The 20807-nt window shown below is 35.4% G+C and overlaps 1 protein-coding gene and 2 pseudogenes across 3 annotated transcripts in view; 2 read left to right on the top strand and 1 right to left on the bottom strand.

Annotated features, from left to right (window-relative positions):
• The window catches only part of LOC144364735 (cytochrome P450 3A9-like), a 35851-nt pseudogene extending 16895 nt beyond the window's left edge, over window positions 1-18956 (top strand). The window contains exons 6-8 of the transcript XR_013427178.1: window positions 174-336; window positions 14654-14747; window positions 18640-18956. The product of XR_013427178.1 is annotated as a cytochrome P450 3A9-like (transcript). The remainder of the gene's footprint in view (window positions 1-173; window positions 337-14653; window positions 14748-18639) is intronic.
• The window catches only part of LOC144367625 (cytochrome P450 3A11-like), a 492905-nt gene that overhangs the window by 344128 nt on the left and 127970 nt on the right, over window positions 1-20807 (bottom strand). The gene's annotated exons all lie outside the window — the stretch shown is intronic.
• LOC144364731 (cytochrome P450 3A4-like) overlaps window positions 1-20807 on the top strand; it is a 382460-nt pseudogene that overhangs the window by 243761 nt on the left and 117892 nt on the right. The gene's annotated exons all lie outside the window — the stretch shown is intronic.

Genomic DNA, 20807 nt, shown 5'->3' with positions numbered 1-20807 from the left:
TAGAAAAACTCCCTAGCTTAACAATACTCATAGCAAAACCACAGATGGATTTCAGTGACCAGCCCATAAAATCATTTTTACACTATTGCTAGGGGGTGTCTAAGGCACAAACTGAAACAAGTAACTGTTGTGGTTTTAATATTTTTTTGACTTCTCATCTATTGTGGAACCAGGTTCAGTAAGAATGACAAGGACAGCATCAATCCTTACATGTACATGCCCTTTGGAAATGGATCCCGAAACTGCATGGGCATGAGGTTTGCTCTCATGAACATAAAACTTGCTCTTGGCAAAGTGATGCAGACCTTTTCCTTCCAAACTTATAAGAAAACACAGGTCAGTAGCTTTTCATATACATAATGTTTTATTTGAAGATGTTTTTTCCAAATAGAGGGGCTGAGTCACAGAAAAATATATGCTCATTCATCATTTAATTCTTAGATCTATAGTCCAGTGAGTCTCTTTTGCACCATCTTTAAGATTTAGAGTTCTTCACCATGGGGGCTCTAAATCTATGGCTTTATGAAGACCAAAGTGTAAAAAACATATGGACTCAATGCAGATTAGTGTGACATGTGTATGTATGGACTGTGAACGTGAACACAGTGTAGATTCAGCTCCATGTCTCCTGGAGAGACCCTGTGCATAGTCATGAGGAGTGGTGACCACAGGGTTCTGATGTTTGAGGGAAGTTTTCCTTACCAGAACTTACAAAACCTCCCTATCTCAGGCCTTGTACAGGATAAATGTTTATGAAATAATTTTTCAGATAAATGAATAATTTTACTATCCAATCATGACACACCTTAGAGAATGAGTAGGAAGAATTCAACATGATTCTAAAAATAGTTTTTTTTGTTTGTGGAGCATCACTGGGCTTAATGTAACTTCTCTACTTTTCTGCTTTGGTTCCTTGTGTTTTATTCATTGCTTCTCCATGTGCTTGTCTATACATTACACATTCCCCTGAAATTAACTGATCAAGGACTTCTTCAACCTGAAAATCCCATTTTAAAGGCTGTGTGCAGAGATGGGTCAATAAGTGAAGCCTAACCTTCCCTAAGGATTTGTGCATTGTTGTCCCCAGTGCCTGGGGACCAGAACATCAGAGAACAAAAATTTATTTTGTTAAGAAAACTCAAAATGAAGATAGACTCTTCATTTCTCAATTGATGAATGATAAGAGATGCTGGACCTTTGCTGAGCTTGCTAGGGTCTGTGCAAAGTATTATGTATTTACTGATGAAAAGGAGGTACCCACTTCAGTTCTGGATATGAAGACTCACCCTTTATAAGTCTAATGGGCTCTCTCCTCTCACTGCCATTTAGTCCTGGCAGCTTCTCCTGAGCTCTGATTAGAGAATCAACAATTATCACCAGGGGCTGGGAATGTGGCTCAAGCAGTAGCGCACTCACCTGGCATGCGTGCAGCCCAGGTTCGATCCTCAGCACCACATACCAACAAAGATGTTGTGTCCGTCGAGAACTAAAAAATAAATATTAAAAAAATTTTCTCTCTCTCTCTCTCTCTCTCTCTCTCTCTCTCTCTCTCTCTCTCCCCTCTCTCACTCTCTCTTTAAAAAAACACAATTATCACCAAATATTTCAATAATTTTTAATTAGAATGAGGGTGGTTGTGGTGGCTTTTGTAGTGACATTGATATATGATGTGTTCTTTGAAATATGTTGGGATAAATTTTATAATGAGAAAATCAATAAACATATCTTTATAGTTGTTTATCTGAAGCATTTATGTCTATTTAAGTGAATATATAGTACTGAATCGGTGAGAGTCAAAATTCAATCTTTTGATCATCACAATAAGTGAATACATGGAGCTTTTTCAGAAATTCAAATTAAATAGTAAGATAGAGTTAATCCACTGTGAATTTACCCATTGCTGGAAAAAAATATTCATAGTGGCCTTGTGTCATTTTTGAAGCACAAAATTTGTAACACTCTACTGAGGTAGGTATTACTATATCTCTAGCTTAGATTTCATACTCCCATCCTATCTCCCTTGTTGATTTGGAAAGCAAGAAACAAATATGTAGTCCATCTTCAACTCCTAAGTTGATAACAAGCAGAAGGAGCATTGAATTAGAAAGTGGTTGATAGTCAATTGTTTCTATAGCACTGCTCCTCAGATTCAACTGGTATCAGGAGCTACACAGAATTTTTCCATATAATGTCCTGTCCCTTCTCTTCCTTCCCTTTACTTCTCCTTACCTTCTTGAATAATTCACTCCTAATGCCATTAGACGTGGTCCAACAATGTGAGGGCACACTTTGTGGTGGAGGAGTGAATAATGGTGGCTTCAAGTCATATATGAGACACAATTGGGAAGGTGTCCTCAGAAGGGACAGCCTGGCCTGGGTATGGAAGCCCAATAAACCTGAGATGGGCTCCACAGAGAAAGGTAGCCTGTCATAAACACTCATTGACAAAACAGGGTAAGAAACACCTAGGTGAGCTAAGGAGGGCATGTGGGGTTAGAATAGGATGAATGGAATTTAGTCTTATAAAAGACAGATTGTTTAAATAAGTAAATACATCAAGGACAATGAAATCCAGTTTTCATAGGAAATGTTGGTGAAGTGACTCTCTGGTTCAGTAAAGAAAATTGGGATGCGACCTGTTAAGTAGGACTGAAATGGAATGTATCACTGTGAATTCATGCTTTTCCAGATAGAAAAATAGAGAAACAAGTGCGTGTGTGTGATTGAGTGTTTGAATTTAGAAAATTAAATTCTTACTTGTCTGCACTAATGGGACTGGGTAACAGTGACATTTTAATAGGAAGACCAGTGTATTAGTCTTGGTGACCATATCATGGAACAAAAATACCATATTTCACTATAGGAAGCAGGGCTGGTTAGACAAAAGGCTGATTCCAGGTTAAAATTTTTGAAAGTCCAAGGTGAGCCTTTTTGTGCTAATTGCAAGAAAACATTCAAAAAAGGGTGGAAGAAATCCCAGGTCCACCCAGCCGACTGGCAGACTTACAACAGAACTCAGGCCTAACCCCACCTCCATATTGGGCCTCTATAAGCATCACCATAACCTTCCTCATGCAGTAGTCTCCACCTTGGGAGAACAGGTAGGGCTTGGAGGAAGCTGCATCTCAGAACAGGCAGCTCAAAGCCACTGTAAGGCCCACTTTTTAGCCCCATCTCTGAAAGTAGATGCATCCATCTTAAGACAACCCCACAACTATCTTGAGTTATGTCCACTATTGCCATCATCATATTTAGTTGGAGTAGCATTATCACGGGACAATGGCTGGGGGCCAGAAGTCCAAAACCAAGGTGAGGTACAACTAATCTTCAGGGAAACTATAAAATTATAGGGTAGAAACTGTAATAAGACAGATTTGCACTGCAAAAAAGGAAGACTCATACACAACATGAAAAAAAACAAGAGAGAAAATTGCCCCAAACACACAAAGATAGTATAATAATAGAATCCATGGATGGTACAGTTGACGAAATGTCAGAGAAGGAATTAAAAATATACATAATAAAAATGAAAAAAGTAAAAGTAAAAAGTAAAGAATGACCTAATTGAGAAAATACAGGCAACCATTGATCACACTAACAAGGAGATAAGGGGGCAAATACAGGTAACAAAAGAGTACTTCAAGAAAGAAAGATTCTGAAAATAAAATTAGAAATCAAGGAAACAATAAACAAACAAGCAAAAACTTAACAGAAAGCATAAACGTTAGATTGGATCACTTGGAAGACAGAATGTTAGATAATGAAGAAAAAAATATACAATCTTGAAAGTAAATCTGAGCACAGTGAAGACATTAAGAAAGCATAAACAGAACACCCAATAATTTTGGGGTAACATCAAAAGACCAAATCTAAGATTTATTGAGATAGAGGAAGGGACAAAGATTCAAACCAAAGGAATGCACAATTTCTTCAATGAAATAATATTTAAAATTTTCCCAAGTATGAAGAATAAATTGGAAAATCAAATACAAGAGGCCTATAGGAAACCAAAATTACAACAAATTTACATTAAGATGCTTTATATATTTGCAGATGACATGATAATTTACTTAACAGACCCAAAAGGATCTACAAAGAAGCTGCTAGAGTTAATAAATGAATTCAGCAAAGTGTCAGGATATAAAATCAACACGCACAAATCAAAGGCATTCCTGTATATCAACAACAAAACCTCTGAAATGGAAATAAGGAAAACCACTCCATTCACAATATCCTCAAAGAAAATAAGATACTTGGGAATCAACCTAACAAAAGAGGTGAAAGATTTATACAATGAATACTACAGAACCTTAAAGAGAGAGATAGAAGAAGATCTCAGAAGATGGAAAAATGTACCCTGTTCATGGATAGGCAGAACTAACATCATCAAAATGGCGATATTACCCAAAGTTCTCTACAGGTTTAATGCGATGCCAATCAGAATCCCAAAGACATTTCTTGTAGAAATAGATAAAGCAATCATAAAATTCATATGGAAAAACAAAAGACCCAGAATAGCAAAAGCAATTCTAAGCAGGAAGTGTGAATCTGGAGGTATAGCGATACCAGAGCTCAAACTATACTACAAAGCAATAGTAACAAAAACAGCATGGTACTGGTACCAAAACAGGCAGGTGGACCAATGGTACAGAATAGAGGACACAGAGACTACTCCACAAAGTTACAACTATCTTATATTTGATAAAGGGCCTAAAAACATGCAATGGAGGAAGGATAGCATCTTCAACAAATGGTGCTGGGAAAATTGGAAATCCATATGCAACAAAATGAAATTGAATCCCTTTCTCTCGCCAGCCACAAAAGTTAACTCAAAATGGATCAAGGAGCTAGATATAAAAACAGAGACACTGCATCTGATAGAAGGAAAAGTTGGCTACGATCTACATATTGTTGGGTCGGGCTCCAAATTCCTTAATAGAACGCCCGTAGCCCAAGAGTTAATGACAAGAATAAACAAATGGGACCTACTTAAACTAAAAAGTTTTTTCTCAGCAAGATAAACAGTAAAAGAGGAAAATAGAGAGCCTACATCCTGGGAACAAATTTTTACCCCTCACACCTCAGATAGAGCCCTAATATCCAGAATGTACAAAGAACTCAAAAAATTAAACAATAAGATAACAAATAATCCAATCAACAAATGGGCCAAGGACCTGAACAGACACTTCTCAGAGGAGGACATACAATCAATCCACAAGTACATGAGAAAATGCTCACCATCTCTAGCAATCAGAGAAATGCAAATCAAAACCACCCTAAGATACCATTTCACTCCTGTAAGATTGGCAGCCATTATGAAGTCAAACAACAATAAGTGTTGGCGAGGATGTGGGGAAAAGGGCACACTTGTTCACTGCTGGTGGGATTGCAAAATGGTGAGGCCAATTTGGAAAGCAGTATGGAGATTCCTGGGAAAGCTGGGAATGGATCCACCATTTGACCCAGCTATTGCCCTTCTTGGACTATTCCCTGAGGACCTTAAAAGAGCACACTATACGGATACGGCCACATCAATGATTATAGCAGCACAATTCACAATAGCTAGACTGTGGAACCAACCTAGATGCCCTTCAATAGATGAGTGGATAAAAAAATTGTGGCAGCTATACACAATGGAGTATTATGCAGCACTAAGAAATGACAAAATCATAGAATTTGCAGGGAAATGGATGGCATTAGAGCAGATTATGCTAAGTGAAGCTAGCCAAGCCCTAATAAACAAATGTCAAATGTCTTCTTTGATATAAAGAGAGCCACTAAGAATAGAACAGGAAGGAAGAGCATGAGGAAAAGACTAACAGTAAACTAAGACGAATGGGGGGAGAGAAAGGAAGAGAGAAGGGAAAACATATGGAAATGGTAGGAGACCTTCAGTGATACACAAAATTATAAGAGGTTATGAGGGGCAATGGGGTGGGGGGAAAAAAGGGGAGAGAATTGAACAACAGCAGAGGAGGTAGAGAGGGAAGATGGGAGGGGAGGGGAGGGGAGGGGGGATAGTAGGGGATAGGAAAGGTAGCAGAATACAACAGTCACTAATATGCCATTATGTAAAAATGTGAGTATGTAACAGAAGTGAGTCTGTATTATGTATTTGGGGAGTTCAAAACCCAATTGAGTCGAATGTATGAAAGATGATATGTCTTGAGCTCTGTAATGTTTTGAACAATCAATAAAAAAAATAATAATAAAAGTCGATTGTGAAAATCCGATGTTAGTGAAACAATCAAAGTGATCCAAAGTGATTCAGTGTGAATGTATTCCCATATTTTTTTCTTTGGTAACTTACTTCTCACCTCTTAACAATTTGGAGTTTATTTATTTATAGTTTTAAATATGTTCTCTTCAAGAATTTCTTCTGGATATTACAAATGTGGGCTACAATATATTAAATTTATTTTGAGAATAAAAAAAAAGATGCTTTATAATGAAAAGGTCTAGCATACAGAGTAAGGATAAAAATTTAAAAGCCACAGAGAAAGGAATGAGATCACATATAGGGAAAACAAATTAGGATCTCTGCAGATTTTTCAATCCAGACCCTGAAAGCTAGAAGATCCTGCAAAAATATATACGAAGTTATGAAAGAAAAAGGATTCAACTAAGAATCATATTCAGCAAAATTAAGCTTTAGATTTGATGATGAAATAAAAATCTTCCATGACAAATGTAAGTTAAAACAATTTACAACTAGAAAGACTCCACTACAGAACATCCTTGGCAAAATAGTCCATGAGAAGAAAGTTAAAAACAGCAATGAAAATCAGCAAAGGGAGTTTTTACACTAAAGGAAAAATCAGCCAAAAGAGAAACCAAGTCAATTTAAATACCAAAAATAAACATAAATGACTATTTATGTTTATTTTTGGTATTTTAAAATACAAATTATGTCTGAATAGTAACCCTCAATATTAATGCCCTTAACTCACCAATCAAAACACATAGAGTGGCAGGTTGAATTTTTTAAAAAAGACCCAACTATATGCTGCATTCAAGAGGCTTATCTCATAGAAAAAAGAATCCACAGACCAAAGGTGAAAGGTTGCATAATACACATGCACATGAACTGTAGAAACAAGTAGGGGTGTCCACCCTCATACCAAATAGACTTCAAGCTAAAGTTAATCAAAAGGGATAAAGAAGAACATTTTATACTACTTAAGGAAACCATACATCAACAAGACGTAAAAATTATAAATATGTATGCCCCAAGCAGAAGAGCATCTATGTTCACCAATCAAACTCTTCTCAAATTCCAGAGTCAAATAGACCACAATACAGTAATTCTGCATGACTTTAACATGCCTCTTTCACCACTGGATAGATCATCCAAACAAAAGATAAACAAAGAAATTATAGAATTCAATAATACAATCAATAACTTATACTTAACAGACATGTAGAGAATATTTCATCCACCAATAAGTGAATACACTTTCTTCTCAGCAGCACATAGATCCTTCTCTGAATTAGACCATATGTTATGCCACAAAGCAACTCCAAGCAAATGCAAAGAAGTAGAGACACTACCCTGCATTTATATAAGATTATAATGAAATAAAATTAGAAATCAATAACAAAATAAAAAAATAGAAGATACTCCAAAACCTAGAGAGTAAATATTATGCTATTGAATGAAAATGGGTTGTGAAAGACATAAAAGAGGAGATTAAAAATTATTAGAGGTTGTGGCTCAATGACCGAGTGCTTGCCTAGCATGATCCTTAGAACTGCTTATGAAAATAAGTAAAAGAAAGACATAATGTCCATGTACAACTACACAAAAAATCTAAAATAATTTAAAAATTTTTTAGAGGTAAATGAGAACACTGACACAACATATAAAAATCTCTGGGACCCTATTAAGGCCATACTAAGAGGAAAGTTCATTACATGGAGTTTATTCCTTAAAAGAATAAAAAGTCTACAAATAAACGCCCTAAAATTACATCTGAAAGCCCTCCAAAAGAACAACAAATGAAGACCAAAAGCAGTAGAAGACAGGAATAATTAAAATCAGATATAAAATCAATGAAACTGTAGACACAACATTTAGTTAAGTTAGTTAATGTCATCTTATTTTTGTAAAATATCTTTATTGGCATGACCTCTACATTCAGTAAAGATTTCTTTGTTACTTAAGGCTAGATAATTATACTAGAAAATACTGATTAAGTCTACTTGTGTATGAGGTTAGGAAAATATGTAGGCCTTAAACTGACTAAAAACTTCTGACTCTGGCAATTTTTATCATCAGGCATTCTTGCCTAAGAATTTTTCTTTTTTTGCCTCCAGTCTTACTTATTTTGGGGGGTGTTAACACAAGTGTACATTTTATGTTACATTAAAATAGCTGTAGTTTATTTTAAATGCCAAGGAATGGCTGTGCTTTGGTTTTTAACTGTTTTTGCTAGGTGTTTAAGACCAAACTGGTCAAACTGACCTTTTTTCTATCTATTGGTAAGAGTCAGCTGAGTTGCCTTGGAGGACATTCTTGGGGAACTTGTGAGTAGCATTTCAGTTCTGCTAGTGCCATCTGCATTAGGATGGGTCAAGGTCTTGCTGACCATGTGGCTTTCCTTGAAAGCATCAGGCATGTCTCCCCTTTTTAATGACCCTCCTCTTTTGCAGCATTTACACTCATTGGATTTCTGTTCTTCAGTAGTCTCATTAATCTCCCTTATCAGGAGGTTATGTGGCCCAGAGTTGCAAAACTCTTCCCCCTGTCCTGGGTTCAGGCTGACTCAGAGGGCAAGGGCCAAATATTGGTTTTCTTGGCCCGTTTATATTAACATTAATTTTTAAGTTTGACCTTTAACATCCAGCAAGTCAGTTTTATCAGTCTTAAACTGAGAATATTCTCTTTAAACTTTAATGTTTATAACTTTAGAGTTAATTTTTTTACATAACACAATATCTTTATTTTATTCATTAACTTATTTAATGATGAGGATTGAACCCAGTGACTCACTCATGCAAGGCAAACACTCTACTGCTGAGACATAATTTTAGCCCCTTTACAGTTAGTTTAATCCTTTTTAATTATTATCTGTCTAAAGATGATGGCTTAATGTCTCAAACTAACTTAGGTTGTGTGTTCATGAAGTTTTACTTCTATAAAACATTAACAGGCATCTGTTATTGTTAGTTGCACAGCAGGCTGAACAAATGTCAGCTTCACTTGTTTGCCTCAAGTCTGAACACTCAACCCCACTCAAGTTTGAATATTCGACTTTCATTTATCTGGTATAATGGAAACCCACATCTGAGCCCTGCCTATTCTGACTGAAAGCAGAAGATTACACCCAAAGCAAACTACAGTGATACAATCACTGAACGCCAACAAGGCAGCTTGTAGACCCAGAGAGACTATTAGATTTTGGCTATAAAATCTCTCTCTTGCCAGGTCTCTCTCTCTTGTTCCCTATTTTTTATCTCACTTTTGCTCTCTCTCTTTCTCCCTCTTATTCTCTTTTTTTCTTTCCCTCTCTCATACCCTTTGTTCTCTCTCTCTCTCTCTCTCTCTCTTTATCTCTCTCTCACTTTTCTTTCTCTCTCTCTCTCTCTCTCTCTCTCTCTCTCTCTCTCTCTCTCTCTCTCTCTTTTTTCCCTATTAATCAGACACTTTCACAATAAAGGTTATTGGTTGTTCTGAGTTTCATGGTCACTTTTTTTTAGTTATAATGAAAATACAAAGTGAAATTGACAATAGTATAAACATATCTAGCTTGTATATAATTTTGATGAGTTATATATTATATTTTTATTTGAAATCATAGTAATCTTTAAAATAAAATTAATCATTGAATATAACTCTAGATTAACTGAAATCTTGCCTACTTTGAAGTTATTTTGACATGCTGTAAGGTGGGAGGCAGAGCCTTATCTCAAGTAAGGCAGGGCTCTTCACAAATCTTAGGTGAAGTGTTTTAGTTTTAAAGATGATGTTTGTCTCTCTTTTTAGATATTATTTTATAAAGTTTATATATATTGTTTTCTGACACTGTATGAATGTTAGCTGGCACAATATGACATATGTCTGAAGCATTAATTCAGAAAAGGCTGAGCGCTCTTCCTTTTAGGTGGAAATGTGGCAAAAATCTTTTATAATATTCACCTTTCAACTATCAGGCTCTCATTATCTTTTAAAATATTTTTAAATTTTTATATCTCAGTGTAAAAGGTAATATAAGGTTTGGTTACAAAACATCAAATAATATAAATAAATCCCCAGTAAAATATTATCATTATAAGTTGAAATTAACATTACAGACAATTATAGTTTGGAGAATACCAACTTTATAAAATGTTCCTTTAAACCCTTTGCCTTAAAGACTTGCATACCAAAAGATATGAACCCATTCAATCTGTAAAGAAGAGTAATGTACCAAACTTTTATAAATATTTTTATATTAACCAAGGTTAGCTTTTAAAGAAAAATCTAGACAGTGGAATGTAGAGCAATACTTTAGAATAAATGTTGCTGTTTAACCAAGATTATTTGTAGTAGGGGATAAAATTCACAGAGACAATGTAATTAATATTTTAGAAGGTTTTGTCATTTTAGCATATAAATATATCAGTACATTAATATTTGTCTGTAGGGAACGATCTTGAATAGTCTTACCTATTTGTGTTACATATATAACCAACTTATTTACATATAAAACTTTTAATATTTACTTTTATTTTTAGACCTTTATATTACTTAATTAGACCCTTTTTGTTTACTTAGATGTATTAGAATTATACTTTACCACATAAAGACTTTTTACCTAGAACTATTTTTTAAATGGTTCTAAAGCTGATTTTTGTCTCTCTTTTAAGATATTATTTTATAAAGTTTACATATATTGTTTTCTGACTCTGTATGAATGTTAGCTAGCACAATATGACATACCTCTGAAACATTAGCTTATTTTTTAAAATCTATTAGATTTTTACTAAATATATTTTTATATAGAACCTTTTAATAATTTTTATACCTTGAAATAATCCTTATATATTCCTGAGTTTAGATAAATTAATCTATTTAATAAGATGAAATATTTCTTATTTATGGTACTTTAATTGAAATGTAGTTGAAACCTCTTGACTCCTTGTATGTAGAATTATACCTATTGGGATTTTTAATTTATTGTAACCTTGTTTTTATGATAACACAAAATCTTTTTTTTGAGAGAGAGAGAGAGAGAGAGAGAGAGAGAGAGAGAGAGAGAGAGAGAATTTTCAAATATTTATTTTTAGGATTTTGGTGAAGACAACATCGTTATTTTATTTTTATGTAGTGCTTAGGATCTAACCCACTGCCCCATGTATTCCAGGCGAGTGCATTACCACTTGAGCCATATGCCCTGTTCGACAGAAATAATTAAAAAAAAATTTAAATTTACCAACTTATGAAAACACCAACATTATTTAGGTATTTTGCATTATGGAATTTAAGGAGTTAAGAGTACTTGATACTATATTTAACAGCGTTTTAACTTTGTAAAACAATTAGATGTTTATAACAAACCCATGCATGATTAATTTTATATATGTTTAGGTGTAATTTATGTTACTTTTTTAAAAAAACAAGATATCAGACAAATACAATGAATAGTGTTGGTATCATTTTTTCCTGTTGAAGAAAAATCCTAGAGACAATGAATATCAGACACTTAATAAATATTAACGTTTTAACAGCTGTTTAACCATCTAGAAAAAAACTGTGCATTAGTAACTTTAAAGACATTTGTACTTTTATTTATTTTTTCAATTTAAATTGAACCTTTTAAATCATATTAACCAATGGTATTTGGATCTATATTTAAATTTTAATTTATGAGCTCAGATGTCATTTTTTTGTATCAAATATATGTAGACATGGCATACATGTAGATGGACAGTATACCAGTGCACCCACACAAAGCAAACAAATAAAAGCCTTGTAGCTTATTTTTTAAAACCTATTAGATTGAGAGTTAACCTTTGTAAAGGTTAACTTTGGCCTTAGAATAAAGCAGAGTGTAATCAGAAAAACATATTAATCTAGGCACATTGAATCAAAATTATCAATTTAACAAATATATATTTTTAAGTTTTCTGACCTTTTCCTTGAGGAGGTCCTGTTCATCAAAGCTAAAAAAGTTAAGAAAATATAGACAAATAAAAGGGTCTAATTTTTTTCCTGAAGGAACTTCCCAAAGATGCAGCTCCATTGGTCTCTTTGGGAGAGTCCCCCAGGTTGGGATCCCATTCTAAACTGTTTTTTCTGGTTTTTTGGATTGTAGCCACCAAATTTTAGCCTGACTTTGAAAAATCTTTGGACCACTTTCTTAACAGTTGGGAGTTATTCATGCTTGCAAATACTGAGAGACAAAATCCAAATTTCCTAGACAAAATTTTGCTTTTTATTATACAACTTAGGAATAATAATTTTATAAAACACTTTAGTTTTAATCTGTCCTCTATAGAAACTGACATGATTTACCCAGTTGGCCACCTGGCCTAGTTCCTAAGTGAATGCAATCTACAGAATCCTTTTTTTTTTTTAACTTTAGGTTTTACTTTTGACAATTTTTTTAGTCCTGTTGGCAGCACTTTACATTTCAATGAAAGCTGTAGTGAGCACAGTTAAAACCATTTTAACCATTTTTTTTCCTCATTAGAAACAAATTGAGGTAGAAATTAACACAGAATACAAATGGAACAAACAAAAACAAACCAACAAACAAAAGTTCTGAAAATTGTTAAGAAAATAAGTTAAAGGGTTACCATCAGTGATCTCTATAGAGCTTCCTTGTCCCATGATGATGGTGAAGGGAAGGAGTCCTGATGAAAGAAGAGCAGTTGTGAGAAAAAAAAGGGCCCATGCACAACACATGGACAGATAAGCACAAGACAGATGGCTGGCAAACAGACAGTGGACAAATGACAAACAGAAAGTCAGAAGCTATAGCAACGACAAACAGCAAAAGAGACACAGGACAAGAAACAATCAGTAAGGTCACACAGGGAGACCTTTAATAGGGCAGAGACCACATCTCATTCTGCCCCCAGGAACAGATAAGGCCCCACAGGGAGGCCTCCAGTGGGACAGAAACAATGTCTTCTCATGCCCCCAGATACAGACAGATGAGGTCAAACAGGGAGTCCTCCAATGGGGCAGAGACATGACTCATCCTTTTATAGAATGAAGGCACAAAATAAAATGGAGTCACATTTGCTTTTACTATCACAGTATTTAATGGCAGGATTTGTACAGAATATATGAAACCTACACTGCCTTAAACATTCTCCTCTAAAAAGCAGCAGCAAGTTCTTATTGCAACTGTCTGGAACACATTATGGGTTCTTATTTTATATTGCATATTTTCTTCTCAGTCAACAGGATAGTTCCTGAACTTTGGAGGGTCCCCCTCGATGTAGATGAGAGGAATTACAGAGCATGCTGGGACATTTATCCATGCCACAGTTTTCTTCTCTGCCACTATGAGGCCACTTTTGCGGAACTAGCTGTTTCATAGTTAAAATAGCTGCCAGGACTCTCTTGTACATCATTTCTTTTATTTCCATGTTTTTCTCATCTTTGGGGATGGTGGGGCAGGGATTGTATGACATAGAACACTCTGGCATGGGGCTCTGAGTATAACACATTTGAGTTGCTGGCCAGCCAGGCCAAAGGAGCACCAGCCTTTGTGGGTTTTCATACAAAGGGAGTTGATGCCTGGGGGAAATAAACAAACTGTGTTGTGACTGGCCACCTAGGTGGATATGAGCATACCTGGCTCTGCACTGCCATCTGAGCATCACAGTTGGAGGAACAGATTCAACGAGAGAGAGAATGGCCTGGAAATAATTCCTCAGTCATTAATTTCTCACTGTAGCACTCAGAGGACATAGGGAACTCAGCCTTCCCTCTGGCTCAAGGAAACCAGATTGTCTGACAACAGACTTGGGTGACACTCAACATGGCTCATATTTGTGTGAGGTAGAGAGAAGTCTCATTGTTTCAAAATGGTACATTTGCCATTCAACAGAAGGATATTATTAATTCTTCCAAGGATCCATATGAAGTCAGTTTTAGAGAAGTGCTTGATGCTGAACTGGGAGCATGGCATATAAAGAAGGGAAAGCCCAAAAGTTTTATTACCAAGTTTTAAGAAAAAAATGTCACCAGAGGCTCTCAGTGGGCCCTCTGTGTTTGAATACACTGTGTTAAGCAAAATCTCTTCATCAAAGTAACTTGAAAATATCACCCCTTTTTAGACTGGGAAATACTACATTAAGGAAGGGCCAACATACCAAAAAGACATGCAAATGAAACGCCCTGGCAGAATGCCAGGCTGGACCTTGCAGGAGCACTCAAGTCTGGGAATGTGTATTGAGTATAAACCTAAGAATTCGGGCATGAAGTCTCAAATTCTCTTAGCTCATTATTATGACTTTGGGGTAAGGGGGGTTCTCTAAATGGAGTTGGGAAGGAGCAAATGTGCTCACTTTCTCTTACTGTGAGTTGGAGTTGTTGTTATATATCACCTACATGTTACCTCCCTCATTGCCTTGTCCAGTTTCTGAGTCAAGCTGGTCAGGCTCTTATCTATAGAATGATGATCATAGTAACCTTGCTTTGTCTCTCACTTTATAGATAGTGAACCTATTCACATGTACTGTTTAAGAAGCTGGTAATTTCTGAGCCAACCCCTTTGCCTTTCTTTGGAATGTTTCTGCACTACTGCAAAGTGAGTATGGTTGAGTTACCTCTTTTTTCTTTGGCAAAAAGAAAATACCAGTTTAATGTCATTGGTAAAAATGCACTTCTTTTGTAGGAAGTTCCCAGTTCTTATCCTTTTTGAAACAGAGTGCAAGCTGCACCCTGAACATCGCCAGGTTTTCCCTGGGGCTCTGCTGTCAAATTTTCAAGAGCCTCAGTGGAAGAGCTCAGATCTTTAGTTCATCTGCATTGGATACTCATGATGTTGTTCAGACTTGCACATATCATAAAGAGGATTTTTAATTTTTGCCTTTGCACATTTCCAGGAAAGTTATATTGTATTTAATATTTGATCAAAAATCTTTGAAAGAGAAGACATTAAGCAAATTCAAACACTCCTATTCATAACTAGATCTCATGATTAGCTATTTAAAAAATGTTCATGGAATGATTTGAAACTACAATTTTTTGAGCAATGCAAGTATTCATAGTTTGATAATTTGCACATACATAATTTCTTAATGTCTAAATTTGTGGTTATTTCCATGGCACTACTCAAGTTTTACTACTGAAGGTACATTTAGAGGATTTGACAGATGAAACCAAAGCATTCTGCATTTTTTTATTATCCTCCAAAGATAATACCTTGTCTGTAAATCTTACAAGGAAAAATTATGAATGAGATCAGACAGTTCTTATCTATGGACTTCACATAATTAAACACAAGATGAGTATTGTTTTTTTCAACAAAGGCACATTTAGTGATGTCAAATGAGCAGAAATTTGGTGATTTAAAAATTATTAAAATTTAAGTCAACTGAATGGAATGTTCCAAAAGAAATGTGAATTTTGTGGCTTGCATTTGGGACTAACCTGGTTAGGTATTTGACTCAGGTCCTGACTATAGACAGAAATTCATAAGCTCAAAACCAGAGGCCAGAAAGAAAGGCTACACTCTGCTCAGATTATCTCTCCCAAACACTTAGGCTTGTTTATCATATTCCAATTCTAAAATTCTGAGATCTAATGACCATCTGAGAATTCTATGCTTCTATTCCTGCTGAAAAGGCATTATTTCCTATTCACGATTTTCAGTTCAACAGTATACTAGACAGGCTGTAAGATCCACGTAATTGGGGTCTCCCTGTGCATCATGAAAACATCATCCCTGAAAAATAGCAACAGGAAAATTTATTTTTAAGTGTCAGATGCAAAAATTTAGAGCAAGTACTTAATTTGCTGACTCCCATGGGTAGGAGTGGCATCTCTCCACCTTTTCCACATTGAGCTGAAAAACTAGAAGGTGACACCATTTTGTCAATTTTCACTCATTCTTTCTCACTCCACAACATACATGAGAATCACTGTTATGGTGTTGGTGTCCCTCAGAAGCTCATGTGTGAGGCAATGCAAGAAAGTTCAGAAATAAAGTGATTGAATTGTGAAATCCTTAATCTACTCAGTACACTGTTTCCTCAGTAAGGATTAACTGGATGCAACTGAAAGCAGGTAGGATATTGGTGGAATAGGTGGGTCTCTGGGGGCCTGGCTTCAGGGCATACATGTTATCCCTGGTTAGTGGAGTTTCTGTCTGCTTCCTAGTGCCATGTCCTAAACTTCTTTATTCCTTCACACTCTTCTGCCATGTTATTCTGCCTCACTGCAGACCACAGCAACAGAGTAAGCCATGTATGAACTGAGAACTCTGAAACTGTGAGTCTAGTGGTTCTTTTCAGGGTCACAGTAGTGAAAAAGCCAACTAAACTAATCACATAAACATGGTTAACTAAAAAGGTGATTTGTGCTTTTAACTTCCTAATTTCCCCATTATGCCAGAAGGATTCCTTAAATAAATGAAAAAGATCTGGGGAAAAATGAGTGAACTCTCCTTTTGAATGTCCCTGGGAAACTCACTCACTTTCTCTCAGCTTTGATTTTTTTACATTCAGATAGAGGGAATGATTCAAAGTTGGCAGGATTTCAGAAACAGTCCACGCACATGAGAAAATGATACAAAAAACTAGACTTTCTTCATATTTCTACTCAAAGACAACTAGTGAAACTGTGGCACACACCTAGTCCCAACCACTATGGAGGCTGAGGAAGAAAAATTACAAATCCAGGAGTCATTCTGAGGACTTTTAAGAAGATATATCTGCCATTTGTCTCAGATATCACACTCCTTAGTTTATACCCAACATAGAGAACATGGCAAAATCTTATCTCAAGGAAAAAAGAGGATATTTACTTCAATATGTACAATACTTAAAGAAAATTCAAGATTGACTCTAAAATTACTTTTCTAATATATCTTTTATTTTTTTCTTTTTTGCTTTTAGATGCCTTAGAATAAGATCTTCCCTCTAATCTTCTCTTTTTAGCAAGAAAGTACAGAAGGTGGCATCACTGTACCAGAACTTAAACTATACTACAGAGCAATAGTAACAAAACAGCATGGTATTGGCACCAAGATAGACTGGTTGACCAATGTTACAGAAAGGAGGACACAGAAACTAACCCATATAATTGCAATCATCTTCTATTAGACAAAGGCACGAAAAAAAATTGGAGAAAAGAAAAAACCTTTTAAACAAATGATGCTGAAGAAACTGGAAATCCATATGCAACAAAATGAAAATAAAACCCTATTTCTCACCATGCACAAAACTCAAATCAAAGTAAATCAAGGACTTAGGAATTAAATCAGAGTCACTGTGCCTATTATAAAAAAAAGTAGGCGATAATCTCCATCATGTCAGATTAGGCCCCAACTTCTTTAATAACACTCCTACAGCACAAGAATTAAAACCAAGAATCAATAAGTGGGATGGATTAAAAGTAAAAAGTTTCTTCTCTGCAAAAGAAACAGTCAGTGAGGTGAATAGAGAGCCTACATCTTGGTAGCAACGTTTTACCCCTCACACATCAGATAGAGCACTAATCTATAGGGTACATAAAGAACTCAAAAAGCTAAACACCAAAAAACTAATATCTTAACCAATAAATGGGCCAAGGAACTGAAGAGACATCTCTCAGAATATGATTTATAATCAACTAACAAATATATAAAAAATGTTCAACATGTCTAGCAATTAGAGAAATACAAATCAAAGCTATTCTAAGAATTCATCTCACTCCATCAGAATACAGTTATTAAAAATACAAACAACAATAAGTGTTGGTGAGGACGTAGGGAAAAAGGTACACTCATACGTTGCTTATAGGACTGTAAATTGGTGCAGCCAATATAAACAATAGTATGGAGATTCCTTAGAAATATGTGAATGTAACCTCATTTGACCCAGCTATTTGTCTCCTTGGACTATACACAAGGGACTTAAAAACAGCATACTTGATGGACACAGCCACATCAAAGTGTATAGCAGCACAACTCATAATAGCCAAACTGTGGAACCAGCATAGTAGATGAATGGATAAAGAAAATGTGATATATATGCACAATGGAATATTAGTCAGCAATAAAAGAGAATAAAATCATAATATTTTAGGTAAATGTATAGAGTTTGAGAAAATAATGCTCAGTAAAGTTTGCCAATCCCAGAAAAACAAATGTCAAATGTTTTCTCTGATATAAAGAGGGTGATTCATAATAGGGTTTGGGGGAGGCATTTGAGGATTTAGAAAAACTCTAGATAGAACAAAGGGGTGGGAGTGCTAAAGAGGGGGCATGGAGGAATAAAAAGATGGTGGAATGAGATAGATATCATTACCTTAAGTACATATATGAAGACACTAATGGTGTAAATATATTTTGTATAAAACCAGAGATATGAAAAAATGTGCTTTATATGTGTACTATGAATTGTAACTGATTCTTCTGTCATATATAACAAGTTAAAATAAAAATAAATAAAACAGACGATTCAGAGTGGGAGTAATAAACCAACTTTGTTTTGCAGTGGAGTGCACTGGGACCTGGACTTTACATATGAGAAGATGCAGGCACCAAACCAGAGAGAGGCCACAGTGAGGTGGGAGATGCAAGTGGCAAAGGAATTTCTCTTACACTGTGCAGGATGAAGCCATAGGATGTAAAAACCAGGATGATATTTTATTTATCCTGAGTCCCTGGGGAAATAAGGAGTGGAGAACAAATGTGATGCCAGAAATATGGGATAATGTGTTCATAGTGATAAGGAACTTTTGATCCAAGAAAACAAATTGTAGAAAAAAAAGTTTTCTGTCTCTTATGATCTAGCAGCTAAAATTATTGAAATATACTTTTTTCAAAACAAAAGAAATCTAAAATCTGCCTTCATGATCATGATCACTCTGAAATTCCAAAATTTCTAGATTTTATTAAGGACTAAAATTTATGTCTTCTCTCAGTAAAAAAAAAAATGTGTATGTATGTGTATGTATATGTGTGTACATTATGTGTTTGTGTGTGTGTGTGTGTGTGTGTGTGTGTGTGTGCGTGCGCGTGCGTTCTGGATTATGTTACAGAATCTTGGTCACATACTGCCGCCCACAACCAGTGTGGGCAGCTAAACTTAAGGTTACTCATGAGAATTTCCTAGGACACCAAATAAAACACAGACACACACTGTACCTTTTAATCAAGCTTCAGGATGGCTTCTCTGCTCTCGGCCTCAAGCTTCCCAAATGGGAGAGTGAGGAAAGTCACCAGAGGCTGTCTAGAGAGAGAGATAGCATGTTTAGAAGTGAACTTTTATTGTGGGAGGACCCTCATTCTTTAAAAAGTTTCATCCAAAAAAGGTCAAGAGGGGCAGAGTTACAGGTGAGAAATTCGACCCCTGAGGCTGTGGGAAGGAACACCTATGCATGAGGACACATTTGGCTACTTTAAGGATTCAGGCAATATCTAGGTACCTACAAAAGGAACCAACAGAACCTCTTCCAATCACAAGAAGGAGAATGCCAATCATTAAGCCCAACAGTCCCCCTCATATTCCCACTTTTTCTTTGAAAAAGCAGGGGACGGGTCACTTTTTTTGAATCCCTTAATCCTTATTATGAAGGCTCATCCTAGTATTACAATAGAGAATTAGTAGAGAGAATTAGTAGCAAAGAGAACAATACAATAATATAACATGCAGAATGTTTAAGAATGTTTCCAGGGTTGTTTGATGAGCTAAAAAGTAGGATCTGAAAAATCAATTTTACTTTTTTTTACATCTTGAATATAATGATGGAGCTCCAAAAGATCCAAGCTGTTATTATTATTTTGCAAAATACCCAAAAAATGGTTTCTAACCTTCTTCCAATCCCATTGGGAAGCATTGTATTTGGCTAGAATGACATTTAAGTCTTTCCTTGAATTTCAAAGCTGAAAGTTCATTACTAATATTTATGACAGTAGCCTCTAAAGCATTTAGCTTAGTCTCAATTCTTTCATCAATATTTATTTGATTATGTAGAGCCTTGGAAGTATTCTGAGCCAAATTATTAAAAAAATTTGCATGTTGAATATTTTGAGATATGGCCACTGAAGCTGTGACCATTTAAGCAATAAAAGAAACCAAGGCAACAACTCCCACTATTATAAGCACATTTAGATCTCACTAGCTGGGCATGTATTTGTTGTAAGACTTGAAAACCAGCTTCAGTGTACCATGGCTCTGAAATATTAGCTGGTAATAAGACAAAAGAGGGCTGATGGAGTATCGGCATTTCTTTTCCTCTATTATATCTGGTGATACAGTTAAATTACATTTACTACATGTTACAAGATATCTATAATCTTTCCATTTAATTTATACATTCTAGTAATTAAGACATAAGGAGATTGAACACAGGCTCATAAGCCATAGCAAGAACCTTCCTTCCAGTTCTTGCCTACAAAGTCTGGTAAAGGCTTGCAAGTAAAATGTAAGAATTCTTAGGCAGCAATTAAATACCAAACATCTTTCTGAATGCCACCTTTGCTGAAAGTCAAGATGTTGCTAACAAATCCCCCAGGAGTTTGCAGTACTCTTGCAAAATTACCTTTTCTCAATTTTAGGAGACCAGTACAAAATATACCCACTATTTTTAGACACTTTATGTTGTAGTGGAAAAGTATTTATACAATCTATCCACTTAGGAAGAGTGCCAATTTCTATCG

This window comes from Ictidomys tridecemlineatus, chromosome 10 (assembly GCF_052094955.1).
Source record: "Ictidomys tridecemlineatus isolate mIctTri1 chromosome 10, mIctTri1.hap1, whole genome shotgun sequence".
Classification (NCBI taxonomy): domain Eukaryota; kingdom Metazoa; phylum Chordata; class Mammalia; order Rodentia; family Sciuridae; genus Ictidomys; species Ictidomys tridecemlineatus.
The sequence above is the reverse complement of the archived record's forward strand: the minus strand, read 5'-3'. Positions and strand labels throughout refer to the sequence as shown.